General features: G+C 40.1%; 1 pseudogene; it reads left to right on the top strand.

Annotated features, from left to right (window-relative positions):
- The first annotated feature begins 17359 nt into the window (after positions 1–17359).
- LOC137249674 (uncharacterized) lies at positions 17360–19278 on the top strand (annotated as a pseudogene).
- The last annotated feature ends 365 nt before the right edge of the window (positions 19279–19643 follow it).

The following is a 19643-nucleotide window of genomic DNA, read 5'->3' on the forward strand; positions in this document are numbered from 1 at the left end:
TACCTGGGTCCTTTTTTTTTTGCCTATATCTCGAGACCCTAGTCACCAAGGGGTACGAAAAATACACCGTATCAAAGTACTCATAAACAGCTTTCATTTGATACCCATATTATACAAACTCATCCCAGGATTACCCAGGACCACGTTTTGATCTCAAGACCATAGCATTTGTGCGCCGATCGCCACCAAACCTATGTAATAACCACGTGACATATACACAACTTATATGAAAGTTTGAACAAAATGGACCGACGCATCTCTTCAAACACCGGCGACCCATAGTGTACATTGTTTACTATATAGTTTGGCAGCTTAATTCGAGGTTATGTTGCGAATAGAGTGGAAGGCACTCGCAGGCCGTGAAAATTGGCACTCGAATGGGGTGAAATGAAGAACAGTAGGAAGACCAGAGTTGCATTGGATCAATCATTGCATCAATATTAAAGATAAATTTAGAAAAAATAATTAAATACTTGAGTATAAGCAAACATTTTCTTTCAATTACTGCAATTAAGGTGTCCTAGATGCTATATATTCCAAAATTATAACATTTTATGTCTGTTTAAAAATTTAACTTCAATTTCCCTAAGATTTCCGTAATATGGCCATTAGTGATGTTTGTGTATGTGTGCAAATTTTGAGCGATCAGCTGTTAGTTGCGCTACTTGGTAAAGTTTACAATGATAGTGTACAAGTACAAGGTGCTGACTTCTTTCTGACAGGCATTCGCTTAAGTGAGCCATGGCAGAACGATACAAGGTGGCAGCATGGTGACATACCTACAAACATAAATAAAAATCCCATGTACTTTGTTTTTGTAAATTCGATGGACAAATGTCAAAATCGTACTGCGGCGGAAGTTGACGTATCAAATAAAAAAAGTTTATAATCAGCTGTTCCATGCTGCCACCTTGTGTCGTTCCGCCATGAAGTGAGCATAACGGGAAAATCTGGGTTGCAATTGTTGTTTCGGTTGAAAACGGTCAATTAGGGTTCTGTGCAGAGACGTATAAGATTGAAACAGGGTTTATGTAGTCACAAAAGTGTTGCTCCTGTTCCACAGCATTTTAATTTTATATCATGGCGAAAAGTTCAGTTCAGAGTTATTGATTTTCATTAAAAGTTTAATTTATTACGGAGGGTTACTCCTTTAAGTGTAAAAAGCAGAAAAAAATTTTTAATTTGAATTTCTGTACCCAAGTTCACTATATTTGTGTAACACAAGAATCTGGAGGCCAATTCCTTAATTATGAAAAACTGAAAAATGTACACTTATTGAAAACTCATTTGCACACACAATTTACATTTTGAATTTAGTTGTGTTTTTATGCACAAAATTTTGAAACTAAAAACAAAATTTTCACTTGTCAGAAATAAATAAGGAAAAAACGGCCTAATGTCAAAAAACCCTATCGAAATACAAACTGGCTTGTTTGTTTTTAATGAACTACGTTGTATTTTTCTTGTATTTTGTTAAAAAAATAAAAAAATTAACAAATGTACGCGCGATAACCTCCGAAGAGATCTAAGGCCGAGCTTCTCCTCCAATTTGCGTCGTGCTCCTTTTAGTTTTCCCTACAAATTGGCCGGACGGGACCTGCATGTTTTATGCCGACTCCGAACGGCATCTGCAAGGCAGATGAGTTTTCACTGAGAGATTTTCATGGAAGAAATACACCCGGAGCGCTTGCCAAACACTGCCGAGGGACGACCCCGTTTAGAAAAATTTTCTTCTAATTCAAAAGCTTTATTCTAAAATTTTGATGTTGCTTTGCCCGGGGTGTGAACCCAGGGCGTACGGTGTGGTAGGCGGAGCACGCTACCATCACACCACGGTGGCCGTGGTTCACTTACACCAGTACTGAAACCTTATTGGCTCCCACAACAAAGAATATAAGAGAAAATACAAGAAAAATACATAGAAAATAAAGTAGCGGCATACTGGATTTGTTTGCACTTACAGCACCACTTTATTTGCAGGAGACTTTCACAGCTACAAAAATTAAGGCGCATTTACACAGACGCTTTGGTTGTGTTGCATTCATTAATTCATCTGTCGGGCGAAGTATCGAAAAATTTACATAAATGCTTTGGTTGCGTGCCTACGCTTTGACAACGCCATACAAAAACATTGAAACGCCGTACGTTATCTTTGCCTTGAAGCGACCAAAGCGTTTATATAATTTTGCCTTTATGCATTTGTGTAAACAGTCTTAGAAGTGAATTTTTTCCATGTTACACGTGTGACGCATAATATTTTGACTCTAATTTAAATAAATTTTGCTTTCCGTATGTTTCGCATTGTTGCAGGCTACAAATCTTCTAGTATTCTTATTTCCGCGGAAATATTTGCAACTATTTCATCTGTAAATACTACAAAGTTTTATTTAACTATCAAATGCAACTCAGCTTGAAGTACTCTTACGTATCAAAAATGCTACTCTAGACCTGAGATTTGCATCAGGCATGGTTCGATTATGTACAGGTTGGCTCATCTCATCAGCTGATTTCATTTATGTCATTGCATGGTCGAAGGGATTGTCAAAAGGAGATGGCTAACTCAAAATGAAACCAACACATTGGCAACATTTTACTTACACATACAAAAACTGCTAAGTTTTATGTTTCCATTCCATACCATTCGCACCAACACCAATACACAGATTTTGACAATTTGAACAGACATATTTTGTTGCTTTACAGATGAGCCAACCTGTATATACCCTTCAAAAAACGCGAGTACTCTATAAATAATGTAAGGAATACTACTTTTGGAGTATAGGACTGCTCCAAATCTAATCTGTATTCATACAAAAAATGTGCTCCAATTAACATTGCGATGTCCTAGGAGAGGAGTAGGTGATCCCACTCTCGCTTTGTTTGTGAGTATTCCATAGAGTACATACGTGAGAGTACATTCCAAAGTACTTTCACTGTGGAGCACCCACAGAGGATCATATGCCAAAGTACTAAAGAGGAATTGTGTCGGAAAAATTATCGAAGTAAATGAAGAGGGGCAATACAACTTTTATATTTTATACTACGAATATTCTTATGTTATTTAGCATTTGCGTGAATAAAGAAACTAATATTTCTCTATCATACTATAGTATGTATACATAAAACCAGTGCGCTGTTGCATTTTATCAGAGTTGCCAAAGTAAAATTTTATTATTAGTTATTTGCATGCAATATTTTACTTTTGGCAACTCTTTTCGATCGTCATCGTGTCGTGATCACTGTCGTTAAAAAACGAGCAATGATCGGCTGATGGTGGTCCGCAAACGCATTGCAAAGGAGTATTGTTAGAGTACTCCAACATGAAGAAAATGGAACACGTAATCCAACAATTTTTGCAGGGTAGTCGAACCATGGCATCAGGTGAGCGAGGCTGTTTGTAGTTTTGACGTCTATCGCTTAGTTGACACACTAGTATAGGTACACTATGCGGCGACCAACTAACATGCCAACCTAATATAAACGCACGCAAGTAATTTTCTGTCAAAAATGTCTCATGCACATACAACTTGTATGAGAGCAACCCAAATTGAATTTGCTGCGTGAAAACCTAACTCGATTTCCAATTTTTGTTCTGCGTGACATTTAGATTTGACGTTTGCACACATGCTTTACATTGTCGCAACGCATGCTTATTTGGGTTAGGGCCAAAAACGCCGGTTGTTTGCGTGCGCTAAAAAACGCAGTGCGGTTTTATTAGGTTGGCTTGTAACACACTTTTTATGCGGCAGTTACTCACGAACCTACGTACCAAAACGTGTCAGCTGACACGACCTCTCTTATGAGTGTGCAATGCAAACGAAAACTCACCGACGTGCAACGCCCGTACGTACGTAGCCCGAATCGTAGAAATCAAAACAATTTTGATTTGTTCCATAAGAACGTGTCAGCTGGTCGCTCTCTCACTAGACAGAGTTGCCTAGTAAACTTTTGTGCGCTAATTTTTGACCGTTTGCAGTTTTATACAAAACACCTAATTAAAGTTTGAAAAATTGTGAAAATAATTCGAAATAATTATGTAAAAGTGCAGATTATAAATATGTAATCTATTTATATTTATTTAATATTAATTCCAGCCTTTTACAACATCAAAAATTAAATTGGAAAAAGTTGATGTTTCCATAAGCATGTATGCAAAATGGTCAATGGAAACAGTGCTTATCTGTAAACAATACACGCACAAATATGCAGGCATGCTTAACCAACGAACCGATATCATTTCGTTACGATAATTAACGTTAATAAACGAAACAAAGTCATTAGCGTTAAGAACGTCAAATTAACGAAATGATTTTGTTTCGTTTTCTGCCATATCAAAACGAAATCAAACCGTTTATGTTGATTATTAATTTCAAACTATGCTGGCAAAGCTGATTGATGGCGGAGTCATTAAAGGTGAAAGCATTAGCCAAGCTGATTGCAACTTTTCTCATGAATTTTGACAGTACGAACATTTCTCAGAGTATTTTTGACATTACCACCAACGAATTACACAAACAAATTACGTGGAGTTTGTGTGTGTATGTTCGCTCGCTGTTAGCACCTTACGGCTTCACCATGGCTATAGCATTGCCAGCACAATTCAAACATAAATTATCAAGTTTTTGTTAACGTTTTTAACGTTAACGAAAGCTTTTCGTTTCGGTTAAAAACGAGATACAATTTATCTTGATAATTTCTTTATCGATAATATTTCGAAGTGTTTCAACGGAAACGGTGGAATTTTTTTGATAAACGATTAGCTTAACGTTAAGGTGCATCCCTGCAAATATGTTATGTACATGTACACAGACGCACACATTGATTCCTACGGGCTTGAGCCCTGCAAGTACTCCATGCATGCATGTATGGAGTACTCGCTATGGACCAACCGAGTGCTCCAAAATTAACCACAATTCATACAAAAAATATGGTCCAATTAACATTAAGATGTCCTAGGACGGGACCATATACTTCAGCTGCGCATTACATCAGAGTAATCCATGGAGTACCCACAGTCCAATAAACATCGTGTAGTGATTACAATCGTTAAAAACGAGCAATGATCGGCTTACAATGTGTTCGTGTAGAAAGCACAATGGTAAGTACTCCAGTGGACCACATGATCCAACGAATTTTGCAGGAAGGGTTCGGTCAAACGTGTTTCGTACGACAAACATCCGTACGTACGGCACTCGTCGGTGGGTAATAGCCGCTTTAGCCTTTCTTTTTATAGATATGTGACCCGGCCTATGAAAATGTGGCTTATGACTCAAAAAAAAACTACTACTACTAAGAAACTGAAGAAATGCATTGTTTATCTTTAACAGCTGTTTCTCGCAATTTCTTTTTTGAGTCATATTTCCTATGTAATATTTCTCATTTTACCTCCCTCATCACGCTGTTCTTAAACCCGACAGCAAAACCACAAAGGTTCGCGTGGTATTTAATGCATCAAAGACATCGCACTCAGGAAACTCTCTGAATGATGTTTTATACCCAGGCCCGATTCTCCAAAACGACTTGACGTCAATAATTCTCAATTGGCGCCTCTACAAGTTCGTGTTCAATGGCGATATCGAAAAAATGTATCGCCAAATTCTCGTCAAGGAAGAGAATCAAGACTTTCAGAGAATTCTCTTTCGGAAAGCTCCTCACCAGCCGCTCCAAGACTTTAAGTTGAAAACCGTCACTTTCGGTGTAAACTGCGCTCCATATCTCGCAATCCGTACACTCCACCAACTCGCTCAGGATTGCAAAGAAACTCACCCGCTCGCTAAAGACATCATTCTTCGAGAAACTTACGTAGATGACGTCCTCTCAGGCGGGCACAATATACAGTCCACTCTCGCTTCCATGAATCAAACTATCGAAGCTCTAAAATCGGCTGGCTTTCCACTCAAAAAAATCACTGCAAACAGAGCAGAAATTCTCAATTCGATTCCAGCCTCTGATTTCTTAGATGCGGAATTTCTTAAATTCCATGACACCAGCTCCACTAAAACTCTGGGCATAAGATGGAATGCTCTAACTGACTCCTTTTCGTACTCTTACGACCCAATACCGGACTCTACGTCACACACAAAACGGCAAATACTCTCGGCCGTAGCTAAGCTGTTCGATCCCGCAGGATGGCTTTCGCCAATAATGATCCAAGCCAAAATTCTCCTCCAACAGCTATGGTTAGAAGGTACCGACAGGGATGAACAGGTCAAACCCGCATCTGTTCATAAGTGGAACACTTTCCGGGAAAGTCTCCCAGGCATAAGCAATATACGTATTCCACGATGGGTGCAATTCGCCCCAAATAAATGCATCCAAATACACGGTTTCTCAGATGCCTCAGAAAAAGCATATGCAGCATGCGTCTATATCTGAGTACAACATGATGAAAACCCCTTCTCATCTCAGCTTTTCGTGGCTTAAACCAAAGTCGCTCCTCTACAGACGATTAGCTTACCACGATAAGAACTCTGTGGCGCAGTACTGTTATCAAAATTAGTAGCAAACACTCAATCCCAATTAAATCTGCCACCACACGAACTGACACTCTGGTCAGACTCCGCCATCGTGTTGGCTTGGCTACAAAAACCCCCACATACATGGAAAACCTACGTGGCAAATAGGATCACCGTGATTCTACAGAACGTTAGTAACGCATCTTGGCGCCACGTACCCAGTGCTGACAACCCCGCCGATTTAGGAACCCGAGGATGCAAGCCGCAAGACTTAGCTGACTCCTCGTTATGGTGCAATGGACCCCAATGGCTCTCTAAACTGAGCTCGTTCTGGCCAAAATATGTCCCTTCTGCCTCAACCCTTCCGGAGAAGAAAATCGTCGAAGCCTGGCATGCTGTCGATCACGCCGATATACTGGAACGATTCTCATCATATCCGCGTGCGTTAAGAGTTGTGGCCTTCATGTACCGGTTTATCCGCCAAACCCAGAAACAACCAATTTCCAGTTCCCTAGTTCTCACGCAAGAAGAACTATATGTCGCAAAAATTAAACTCATCATGTTAACGCAACGCCATCATTTCCCAGCAGAATTCGCGCAATTAGAAGCAGCAAAGCCAATCAGCAAGAAAAGTTCATTGTTGACCCTCAATCCCGTGCTAGGTAACGCTGGCATCCTGCGAGTTAAGGGTCGTTTAGTTAATGCCGACATCAGCGATAATGAACGGTACCCGATAATTATCCCAGATAACTCCAAGTTATGCTCACTGCTATTAGACTTTCTCCACAAAGTATTGCTTCATGCTGAGGTGCAACTGATGATTCGCATGATACAAGCGGAATACTATATTCCCCGCATCAAGCAGAAAGTAAATAAATGCGTATTCCAATGCAAGACGTGCACGATATACAAACAACAAATGCGTTCACAAATAATGGCCCCTCTACCCCCGTGGGTAGAGTGCCACTTACTCAGTGCCATTTCACGTAACAGGAGTTGATTTCGCTGGGCCATTTATGGTGAAAACGTCCCCCTTACGACGAGCTTCTCACACGAAAGCATACGTTTGCGTATTCGTCTGCTTCTCCACTAAAGCAGTCCACCTCGAATCATGCACAAATTTGACAACTGAAGCCTTCAGAGCCGCCTTCACCCGCTTCGTAGGGCGACCCGGATTACCCCACAAAATAATGTCTGACAACGGAAAGACGTTTGTTGGCGCACAACGAGCGATCCAGAGGGAGATAGCCCTATTCCTCAAAGAAGCAGCTGTTGATATTGCACAAAGGTATGCGGTACAGGGCCTCTCTTGGCAATTCATACCGCCGTATGCCCCACACAAGGGCAGCCTATGGGAAGCCGCAGTAAAAAGCTTCAAAACCCATTTCACAAAAGTAGCTGGAAATCAAAGGTTTACATTTGAGGAATTCACCACTCTCCTCATTCGAATCGAAGCAGTGCTTAATTCTCGCCCTCTCTCTCCTATGTCACAGGATCCAAGCGACTTATTAGCCCTAACTCCTGAACAGTTTCTTCGAGGAGCCCCCTTAACCTCCTTACCCGAACCGAATGCCGAAAACGTATCCCCTACTACGAAATGGCAAAGATTAAAGGTTCTGCATCACCAGTTCAGCTCACGTTGGAAGAGCGAGTATCTACAAACCTTGCATAAAAGATATAAATGGAAACATCCCCAACAAAATATTCGCGAAGGAGATATGGTCGTTATCAAAGACGACCTTCACCCCCCCCCCCCCCCCCCCCCCAAAGAATGGCACTTGCGCCGAGTTATCAAACTCCATGCGGGGGCCGATCAACGGGTTCGTGTGGTAGATGTCCGCACCCAAGCAGGTATAGTCACGCGAAACATTGCTAAACTCTGCCTCCTTCCATCTCAGGAACTGCCGCCATAGCAACTCTCTACATCAGCGACGACTCTTCAACAAAGTCGACGGAACTTCAGAGGATCTCGAAGAGCGTCTACATCCCTCAGCTCCGCAGGCCGGCCGCCATGTTGAAGACATGAGTCAAATATACATATGCATACACGTACAATATTAATATATATAATCCTTACATCTTAATACTTACCTTAAATTTGTAATATATACCTACCCTTTTTAATTATGTATAGACATTTCAGAAATACTTACCCTTACTTGAAATACTTACCATTCAGAAATATTTACATTGTATAAAATCACATACTCATACTCATACTCATATTTTACATTCACCCTGTATCGATTTAGTAAGCTACCGTTTGCCTAAAATATGCAGATTTAAGAAATACATACATATTTTCCTATTTACCTATTTATATACTTACCGTTTTTCTCTCTCCTTAAGTTAAAAAGTAAGCGGTCCAACTGAATGCATTGGACCGCTTTTAAGTTAGTTAATCGTCATCCGCCTAACTATACACGCCTTTAAATTAAAGAACCTAAAATCGCCTCAAATTAAATATACATACACACTAAATAAATAAAAGTGTAAAATCCTCACTTGTGAAAACAAATACTTAAATCATAAACATTAATATTAATAAAGTTTATATTTATATATACATAGATAAAACGAAAGTTGCTGCGCGTTTTATTTCCTTGGCAGTGAAGTGCTTTGAAGCAGGCATGCTTAACCAACGAAACGATATCATTTCGTTACGATAATCAACGTTAATAAACGAAACGAAGTCATTTCGTTTCGTTTATTAACGTTAAGATCGTCAAATTAACGAAATGATTTCGTTTCGTTTTCTGCCATATCAAAACGAAATCAAATCGTTTATGTTGATTATTAATTTCAAACTATGCTGGCAAAGCTGATTGATGGCGGAGTCATTAAAGGTGAAAGCATTAGCCAAGCTGATTGCAACTTTTCTCATGAATTTTGACAGTACGAACATTTCTCAAAGTATTTTTGACATTACCACCAACGAATTACACAAACAAATTACATAGAGTTTGTGTGTGTATGTGCGCTCGTTGTTGCCACCTTACGGCTTCACCACTGCTATAGCATTGCCAGCACAATTCAAACATAAAGTATCACGTTTTTGTTAATGTTTTTAACGTTAACGAAAGCTTTTCGTTTCAGTTAAAAACGAGATACAATTTATTTTGATAATTTCTTTATCGATAATATTTCGAAGTGTTTCAACGGAAACGGTGGAAATTTTTTGATAAACGATTAGCTTAACGTTAAGGTGCATCCCTGCTTTGAAGTGAAGAAGCTTTCCCCTTAACTCCCTTGTGCACATACCCCACATAGTGCATTTTTATACAGCCACCTTTTCATAGGCCGGGTCACATATAGATTTTGCCCTTCGGAACACAAACTAAGCGACGCATCTATGGTTTTGCTTTAAAAAGTTTCTGAGCGATATCTTAGCAGCCCTAGCATATGCAGTTTGGAGTTTGCATAAAACATGCAAGGCCGGCCACTTAAAGGTATATCTCTATCATTTCTTCAAATGCTTCTTGTACCTAATGTTCTTGAATTCATGTGTAGTATGGCAAACTTGAAGTACATTCGGAGAGCTTGTCATAAACTTGTATTAATATTTTAATGAAAAATGTAAAAAAAATGCACTTAGTGATTTGATACAAAAGAGTACCATATTTAATACTATTTCACAAAACGGCCTCTTCTGTTCTTCCCCTTTATCTCATCATTCGTATTGTATGATTCATGATTTAATAAAGACAAGGTGGTATATGTAGTGACAGCTCATTTTGAAAACTCCCATACAATACGAAAGATGAGAGAAAGGGGAAGACCAGAAGGGGCCGTTTTGTGAAATAGTATTAAATATGGTACTTTTTTGTATCAAAGCACTAAGTGCATTTTTTTTTTTTTATTTTTCATTAAAATATTAATACAAGTTTATGCAGGCTCTCCGAATATACTTCAAATTTGACATACTACAAATGAAGTCAAGAATATTAGGTACAAGAAGCATTTGAAGAAATGATAGAGATATATCTCTAAGTGGCCGGCCTTGCATGTTTTATGCAAACTCCAAACTGCATATGCTAGGGCTGCTAAGTTCTCACTCAGAAACTTTTTATAGCAAAATCAGATGTGCGTCGCTTAATTTGTGTTCCGAAGGGCAAAATCTATATATATAATAAGTAAGGAAGGCTAAGTTCGGGTGTAACGGAACACTACATACTCAGCTGAGAGATTTGAAGACAAAATAAGGGAAAATCACCATGTAGGAAAATGTACCTGGGGTAACCCTGGAATGTGTTTGTATGACATGGGTATCAAATGGAAGGTATTAAAGAGTATTTTAAAAGGGATTGGGCCATAGTTCTATAGGTGGACGCCTTTTCGATATATCGTCATAAAAGTGGACCAGGGGTGACTCTAGAATGTGTTTGTACTGTAACGAATTTTCTGCAAATCCTCTTATTTGCAATCCTCTTCTAAGTTCGAATCACTAAACTGTTGAATAAATAACTCCAATATTGAATAATAGAAAAATGGCCTTTATTAAAGTACTTCACAATTACACTTATACTTTGCTACTCGCTGGCTTAATAACCAAACTGATTGATAACTCAAATGAAACTCTACTATTGGCCGCCAGATCGCGTGCTTAATCAAACTGATTGATAGCTCAACTCAAACTGAATTGCAGCGCCTCTACATCTGTTGCCTTTTATACCCTTTGGTTTCCTCGTTCGCATTTTTCCAGAATGTACTAGCATTGTCCATGACCCCTCAAACTTCTCAGCTATAACTAAAATTGCACAATTTTATACATCTTTTAGGCGCTTCCAGAATCTACTGGTCCAGTAGCTCTCAAACTTCTCAGATATATGCATGTGTTTGCGCATTGACTCTCCGCTGCTCGTATTCGTAGATGGTACATATGTGTAGACGCAATTATTTATTCGTTTATGTAGATACATAAAAATTGAATTATTGATGTGAATGTTTGTAGTTTACAGTCTCTCGCACGCACATAGGCGTATAAGTAAATGCATCTGTGTGTGACATCTCTTTGGGCTGCCTTATATATGTGTATACTTGATTTGATTATTAACGTAAATACTGCTTGGCATGGCCTTAGCATCGCCTTAGTGATGGGATAACTTAGTGATGCTAATATCCGTGACACTGCCGTCCACCTAAGTCTGATCGTCCCGATCAGACAAATCTCTCGATCTAAACGTTGCCAGCCTTTCCAAATGGACCACTTTCATTTTGGTTCGTGGTTTACCGATAGTTTGTATGCGGCACACTACATCGTTGATCCGTTTTACAATTTTGTATGGGCCTTCCCAGTTACACTGCAATTTCGGGGACAAACCTTTTTTACGTTGTGGGTTGTATAACAGCACCAAATCTCCTTCCTGAAAACCTTCTGAATTAATTGCTTTACCATATCTGGCTTTCATCTTGTCACTCATAATCTTTGTTCGTTGCCTTATCAGATCATGTATTTCTCTTAGCTCTTCTTTCAAATCACTAGTGGATTTCCTGTCATTTCTCTCCGCATTGGCATCTATCCCAAACTTCAAATCAGCTGGCAGTCTAAGGTCATTGCCAAAAATTACTTTTGCAGGGGTTTGGCCCGTTGTCTCATGCACTGCTGATCGGTAAGCTATCAAGAATAATGGTATGCGGGTATCCCATTCTTTATGGTACTTGTCTACTACTTTCCTTAAGTGCTCCTCCAATGTTCTATTGAATCGTTCTGCCATACCATCGGATTGATGATGCAATGCAGTTGTCCGTGTTTTTCGAATGCCCAATGACTTACACATTTCCTGGAACACAGCTGATTCGAAATTCCTGCCTTGGTCAGAATGTAACTCCATTGGTACACCATACCTTGCAACCCATTCGTTTTTAACCACTTCTGCTACTGTTTCTGCTTCTTGGTTTGGGATTGGGTATACCTCTGGCCATTTACCGAAATAATCCATAACCACCAGTATGTATTTGTTTCCGCGGTTGCTAGTAGGAAATGGACCTGCGACATCCATGGCGATCCTTTCAAATGGCGCACCTGAGTTATATTGCTTCATCTGGCCATGACTTCGTGTTCTGGGCCCTTTCGCGCTGCTGCAAACCTCGCAGTTCGCAATCCACTCAGTGACCGACTGACGGCAACCAACCCAAAAGAATCTCTGTTTAATCTTCTCGAGCGTCTTCGTGATTCCAAGATGACCTCCGCTTGGACCATTATGCAGCTCGCTGAGCACGTCAGGAATCCTCTTTCTGGGAACAACTATCAGTTTATTCTTGTATTTACCATCCTCACTCTCCCATACTCGATGAAGGCAACCGGATATCAATTCTAAACTGTTCCACTGTGCCCAATATGACTTCGCAGTAGGACTCTCGGCTGACATCTCTTCTCTGTTTGGTCTTTCATTTCGTTCGAGCCCTTGCATAACACGTGACAGATCTGCATCTTCTAGCTGGCACTTTCTTAGCTGTTCCTTGTCCCATTCATCTGTACATGTTATATTCATTAGCCGGACATCTATAATGGCTTCTTTAGCCTCGGCTTTTGAACAGTGCTTGCATTCCAGACTACATGGTCTTCGTGACATTGCATCAGCATTTCCATGGGTACTACCTTTTCGATGCTCAATGGAAAAGTCATAGCTTTGTAGTCGCTCGATCCACCGTGCAACTGTCCTGACACGGAATCGCTGGCCGTAGAGGTATTTGTGAAAATGTTTAATGCACTCTACCAATGCCAACAGCTCTCTCCGCGTAACACAGTAGTTCTTCTCTGGTTTTCCAATCGAACGGCTGTAATATGCAACTACCTTCTCCTGTCCATCGACCAGTTGTGATAAAACGCCTCCTATAGCATATCCGCTCTCATCTGTATCTAGAATAAACTTTGCTCCTGGAATCGGGTATGCCAACATTGGGGCAATGCACAAACGCTCCTTCAATGTTTGGAAAGCCACTTCTTGCTCCTTCTTCCATTCAAAAGCTTTGTTTTTTCTTGTAAGCTCATGGAGGCTATGGGCTACGCTGGAAAAATTTGGTACAAATCGGCGGTAATATGTGCACAGCCCAAGAAAACTTCTCAATTCATGTAGGTTCTGTGGTCTTGGCCTATCCTTTACAGCCTCTATTTTTTCGTTCGCAGTGCAGATGCCCTCTGTCGTTACCTTGTGACCCAAATAATTGACTTCCTTTTTAAACAGCGCACACTTTTTGGGACTTAACTTCAGACCAGCGCCAGCTATTCTCTGGAAAACTTCCTCCAAGTTCTTAAGATGTTCATCAAAGTTCTTGCCCAATACGATGATGTCGCCAGGTACACCAAGCATGTTTTCCAATGTAGTCCTTTCAGTACCTGGTCCATGAGTCTCTCAAAAGTAGCTGGTGCATTACAAAGTCCAAAAGGCATCACTGTAAATTGCCAAAGACCATCACCGACACTGAAGGCTATTTTCTCTTTATCTTCCTCCTTCACCTCCACTTGCCAGTAGCCGCTTTTCAAGTCCAGCGTGGAAAACCATTTCGTACCAGATAGCGAGTCCAGAGTGTCGTCAATTCTTGGCAATGGGTAGCTATCCTTTTTCGTTACGTCATTCAACTTCCGGTAGTGCACGCAAAACCTCATTTTTCCATCCTTCTTTTTTACAAGTACTACCGGTGAGCTCCATGGACTAGCTGATGGTTCGATGACGCCGCTGTCGCTCATTTCTTGAATGATTTGACTCACAACTTCCCGCTTCGCCAGTGGAACACTACGTGGAGCTTGACGGATCGGCCTCGCATCTCCAGTGTCAATTTGATGTTTCACAACGTTGGTGCGGCCTGGTTTAGAATCATCCTGGTCAAATATGTTCGCGTACTTTAGGAGCAGTTGTTTTGCCTTACTCTGATATGCTTCCTCTAGCCCCTGCATCCATGCCGTGATGTCCTTTGAAAGATCAGTATTACTAGCTGAAACGTATTCCTGGAGCTGTTCACAGTTAATAACTACTTCAGCCTCTTGGCATCTTCCCAAAATAGCTCCTTTAGTCAGTTTGAGTGGTGACTTGAACTCATTGAGTACTCTTACCGGAATACGTCCATCTTGTTTTGTCATAGCCAGGGTTTTTCCTACAAGTATGTTTAGTGCTGATTTGTTTGCTGCTTCGACAACCCACAATTTGTTTGTCCCACAATCTCCATCAACCTTTGCCCAGATGACTGCTTCGGATTTTGGTGGTATTTGCTGACTCTCTTCCACCAGCACTCGTTTACTGCTGTAGCTTCTCTCGTAGCCGAAATTAAGTGGTACATCCATGTTTTTATATCGCATCGTCTTGCTTTGCATGTCGATCTTGATGCCCTGGTCGATTAAGTAGTCCACTCCAATTATGATTTCATCAACAATTTCTGCCACTATAAAATTGTGTACTACCGTGACGTTTCCAATTACGACTTCACATTCTACTTCTCCAATTACCTGGGTGTCCTCTCCCGTGGCTGTACGTAATCTTGCTCCAAGCAATGGTCTTATCTTTTTGTTGACTAAATCCGCTCGAATGATGGAATGAGATGCACCCGTATCTACAGTCAGTAACCGTTCCTTTCCGTCCACATGTCCTCCAACAGTAAGATTGCTCGATCTTCTTCCAATCTGCGAGATAGAGATTATGGGGCATTCAATTGCGGGAGCCAGCTGTCGCCCCTTGCGGCTGACTCGATTTAGTTTAACGATTGAGTGGTCTTGGATATTATCACCTTCTGCTCTGCGTTTACGACCACCCACATTGTTGGAGCTATTGGGACCGCTGCTGCAATGTTGTGCAATATGACCTGGGTTGCCGCACTTGAAACATTTAATAACTCCGGCATTTTTCTGTTGTGATCCCTTCAGTGCTTCCAAAATAGTGTCTACCCAATCTGGTCTTTCCACTTCTACACGATGAGCTTTGTATGCTGGTTTACTCAATAGTGAGGCCGTTTGCTGAGTCAATGCATGTGATACCGTTTCAGCAAATGTCAGCTTTGGGTATGCGTATATAGCTCGCTTCGTTTCAACGTCCCGTATGCCATTTATGAAACTCTGGATTTTTACCCTTTCAGTGTATTGCACCGGTGCGTCCGCATTTGCAAGATGAGCCAATCTTTCAATATCTGAAGCAAACTCCTGCAATGTCTCATTTGCTTTTTGGTAGCGGTTTTGCAACTCAATTTGGAATATCTGTTTTCTATGCTCGCTTCCATAACGTCGTTCTATAGCAGCCATCAATGCTTCATAATTGTTCCGCTCTCCTTCGGGAATCGTCTGTAGAATTTCCGCTGCTGGCCCCTTCAATGCCACGAACAGTGCAGCAACTTTATCTTCCGCATTCCAGTTGTTTACTGCTGCGGTCTTCTCAAACTGTAGCTTAAAGACCTGGAAAGGAACATAACCGTCAAAGGATGGTGTTTTTACCTTTGTATTGCTTGCTGAAACAGCTGGGCGGTTTAATTGCAACTGTATACGACCTCTCAAAGCATCCACCTCGGCTTCAATTTTTTCCTCAAACTGCGTTATTTTCTCGTCCATACGTGCTTCGAGTTTTGATGATATACGCGCCTCTTGCGCTTCGAGTTGTACTGTTATGCGTGCCTCTTGTTCTTTCAGTTGTGCCTCCATCTTTGATGTAATCTGTGTCGACATTTCTGCCATACGCGTTTCTTGTGCTTCAATCTTGGATGTTATGCGTGTCTCCTGCGATTCCAGCTGAGATGACATGTTGGTGGATATTTGTGATGACATTTCTGTTATTTGTGCCGATATTGCAGCCAACATCATGTTCAGGTCTGTGTTCGCCATTGTCTGCGGTGTTTCATTTTTCTCATCAGGATAAAAGACGTACTCGTCCACATCAATTCCTTCTGCTTCCATTGCCTCTCGTAGTCGTGCCTGAAGTTCGAGTTTAACGCCGCTTGTATTCAATCCACGGCTCTCCAACTCCTTCTTCAGTTGCTGGATCTTCAATTCACTGAACTTTGCCATGTCCAAGTTGTATTCCCAATCCTCGGAATTTATTCAACAATTCCTCTTCTGACACCAATTGTAACGAATTTTCTGCAAATGCTCTTATTTGCAATCCTCTGCTAAGTTCGAATCACTAAACTGTTGAATAAATAACTCCAATATTGAATAATAGAAAAATGGCCTTTATTAAAGTACTTCACAATTACACTTATACTTTGCTACTCGCTGGCTTAATAACCAAACTGATTGATAACTCAAATGAAACTCTACTATTGGCCGCCAGATCGCGTGCTTAATCAAACTGATTGATAGCTCAACTCAAACTGAATTGCAGCGCCTCTACATCTGTTGCCTTTTATACCCTTTTGTTTCCTCGTTCGCATTTTTCCAGAATGTACTAGCATTGTCCATGACCTCTCAAACTTCTCAGCTATAACTAAAATTGCACAATTTTATACATCTTTTAGGCGCTTCCAGAATCTACTAGTCCAGTAGCTCTCAAACTTCTCAGATATATGCATGTGTTTGCGCATTGACTCTCCGCTGCTCGTATTCGTAGATGGTACATATGTGTAGACGCAATTATTTATTCGTTTATGTAGATACATAAAGATTGAATTATTGATGTGAATGTTTGTAGTTTACAGTCTCTCGCGCGCACATAGGCGTATAAGTAAATGCATCTGTGTGTGACATCTCTCTGGGCTGCCTTATATATGTGTATACTTGATTTGATTATTATCGTAAATACTGCTTGGCATGGCCTTAGCATCGCCTTAGTGATGGGATAACTTAGTGATGCTAATATCCGTGAAAGTACGATATGGGTATCAAATTAAAGGTATTAGCCGCGTTCTATTCTAAGCGAGTGCGAAAAGAACGCCAAACTCGGTTAAAATTTCCCTGCATGTATTTAACAACACTGGTAACATTTCAGCTGTCAAAATCATCTTGTTTATTATTGACGTTTTCTTTGTTATTTATATTACTATAATGTCCGATAATGAAGATGATTTTATATGCGAAGACGACGAATTTTAGTAAATAATGAGTGATTCTCAACGTTTGGTAATAGCAGAATGTGAAAGCACATCACAGGGGCCACCCATAGTGGCAATGGACATAGATGAGGTAGAGGTTGTTGGGGAAGATGCTGATGACAAGGAATTCGAAAAGCTGCTGTGGTCTATTGACGATGATACATTATTCCAGCCGCTTGGCTTAACCAATCATGGTACAGATGCTGGAAAGACGCTTTTTGTAACATGGAATGATGAATATTTGCTTAATTTTTATTCAAAAGAGCCCGACGTACAAAGAAAATCAATTTGATCAAGGTGCGCTTGCCGTTGCCATTGGGAGAAATTGTGAACGATATATTCATACTAGAAATGAAATCTTTGTTATTATGCGAAGCGGTCAGGTTTATTATTTTAGTTCGGTAAAATCAATACATGTAGTTGACTGGCTAAATGATGCTGGAGGTGGTGTACGTTGTATGGCTCCTGCACCCAATGTAGGATTTAGCTGTATAAGTTACGTAGCAAGTGTAAAGGCACTTACAATGGAAATGTATCGCGATGTGCCAGATATAGGTCGAAGTGTACCCATACTTTTACAGCGTTGTGATATAACATTTGATGATATAAATATATTCAACTGCTCGTGAGAAAGTGAACGTTATACGCTCGTATCTGAACAAGCAACAGCGGATATTTTGAACTTTTTGCACCATTTATTAAAGGGCGAAATGGAGTTAACTACAGGACAATGGCTGCATATCTTCACGGTATCCACAATTATCTTTGCTTTGGTTGTAGGTACTTGGTACGCTATATTAAAATAAAGTTTTTTATATATATGACGAGTATATTTTCCTACTTATAGCTTTATCGGAATCGAAAACAACTGAGCTTGAAAAGGCTAATAATTGTGAGTACGGTATACACCAGCTATGCGCATATGCGACTAATATAGATTGCATACAGTTGGATTGCGAAGAGCGCCGTTGTCTTATATTTCTACAATGTGGTAGCATTGATATTTTGTATCATTCACAACTAACGTATGGATTGCGACGTATGCAACACCATACAGGAGCACAGTAGTCATTACGTATATGCACCACGTAGGCGTTGCTTGTATTTTACAGATGAAGAGCAGGTGTCGCAATTGCATTTCAGCTACGATAACCAAATGGATACTTGTTTAGTTCAAGAAACGTGCAAAGCCATACCTGGGATTGTGGTATGTACTTGGGTTGAAACACAGCAACATTTAATATGTAAGAGTTGCAACAATATATTTTATAATTTTGAAAATCCTGCCAGTTTTCACCAGCCCTTAACGCATTCGTCAAGTGTATTTTAAAGTTATCTTGCTGTTAAACTAATGGGTTATGAACCAAAATTTATAAGCATAAAATAAAATTAAATAACATTATATAAACTGTAATAAATACAGTCCCATATAATTATTTAAATAAGAGATTCAAATTAGTTAGCAACTACGTAAGTATATGTGGATTAGAGGTTTACGGAGTAGCTCCTTGCGGAGGGATTGTCCTTCGTTCACTTACTCCAGAGAGGCTTCGAAAATAAAATGGTCACACTTTTGTCTGTATATTTCGGCGTAGTTTGTGGCTCCTTGGCGGTCACGCATAAAGGCGACTTACCGTTGCTATTAATGGTTCTTTTAATACTCATGCCTCTAGTTGCACAGGTAGCCTCCAGTTGTTTCGGCTGTTTTTAGGAGCTACAATTCCCGATGTGCGAACAGTAGTAATCCCGACCACCAGCCGCTACCACACCTCATGACCCTCACACCATATGACAGCACGGAAGCTATAGGACTGCCACTTCAAACTCATAATTAAGATTAATAATCATCAAACATTTTAATAATGAACTTACACCTGCGAACAGAAAATAGCGGTCTCAATTATTAATAAATTTCGTCAATTAAATACTTTTTTTATTTCCGATACTACACGAAAAAACTTCCATAATTTTTTTTAACTGAAGCTATGAAGAACAATATCGAAAGCGTTTTCGAAAAACGCAAAAATTTACCGAAATTTTGAACTTCTTATTTATGGTTCTATGCATTTTTGGAGTATACAACTTTGTAGCAAAATCAGTTTTAGTATAACAAAGGACATGCATGCTATAGGTCTCTAAAAATTCTCGTTGATTTTTGAGGTTTTTTGAAGGGTGTTTGAGATT

Source organism: Eurosta solidaginis, chromosome 4 (genome assembly GCF_040869045.1).
Source record: "Eurosta solidaginis isolate ZX-2024a chromosome 4, ASM4086904v1, whole genome shotgun sequence".
In the NCBI taxonomy this organism is placed as follows: Eukaryota; Metazoa; Arthropoda; class Insecta; order Diptera; family Tephritidae; genus Eurosta; species Eurosta solidaginis.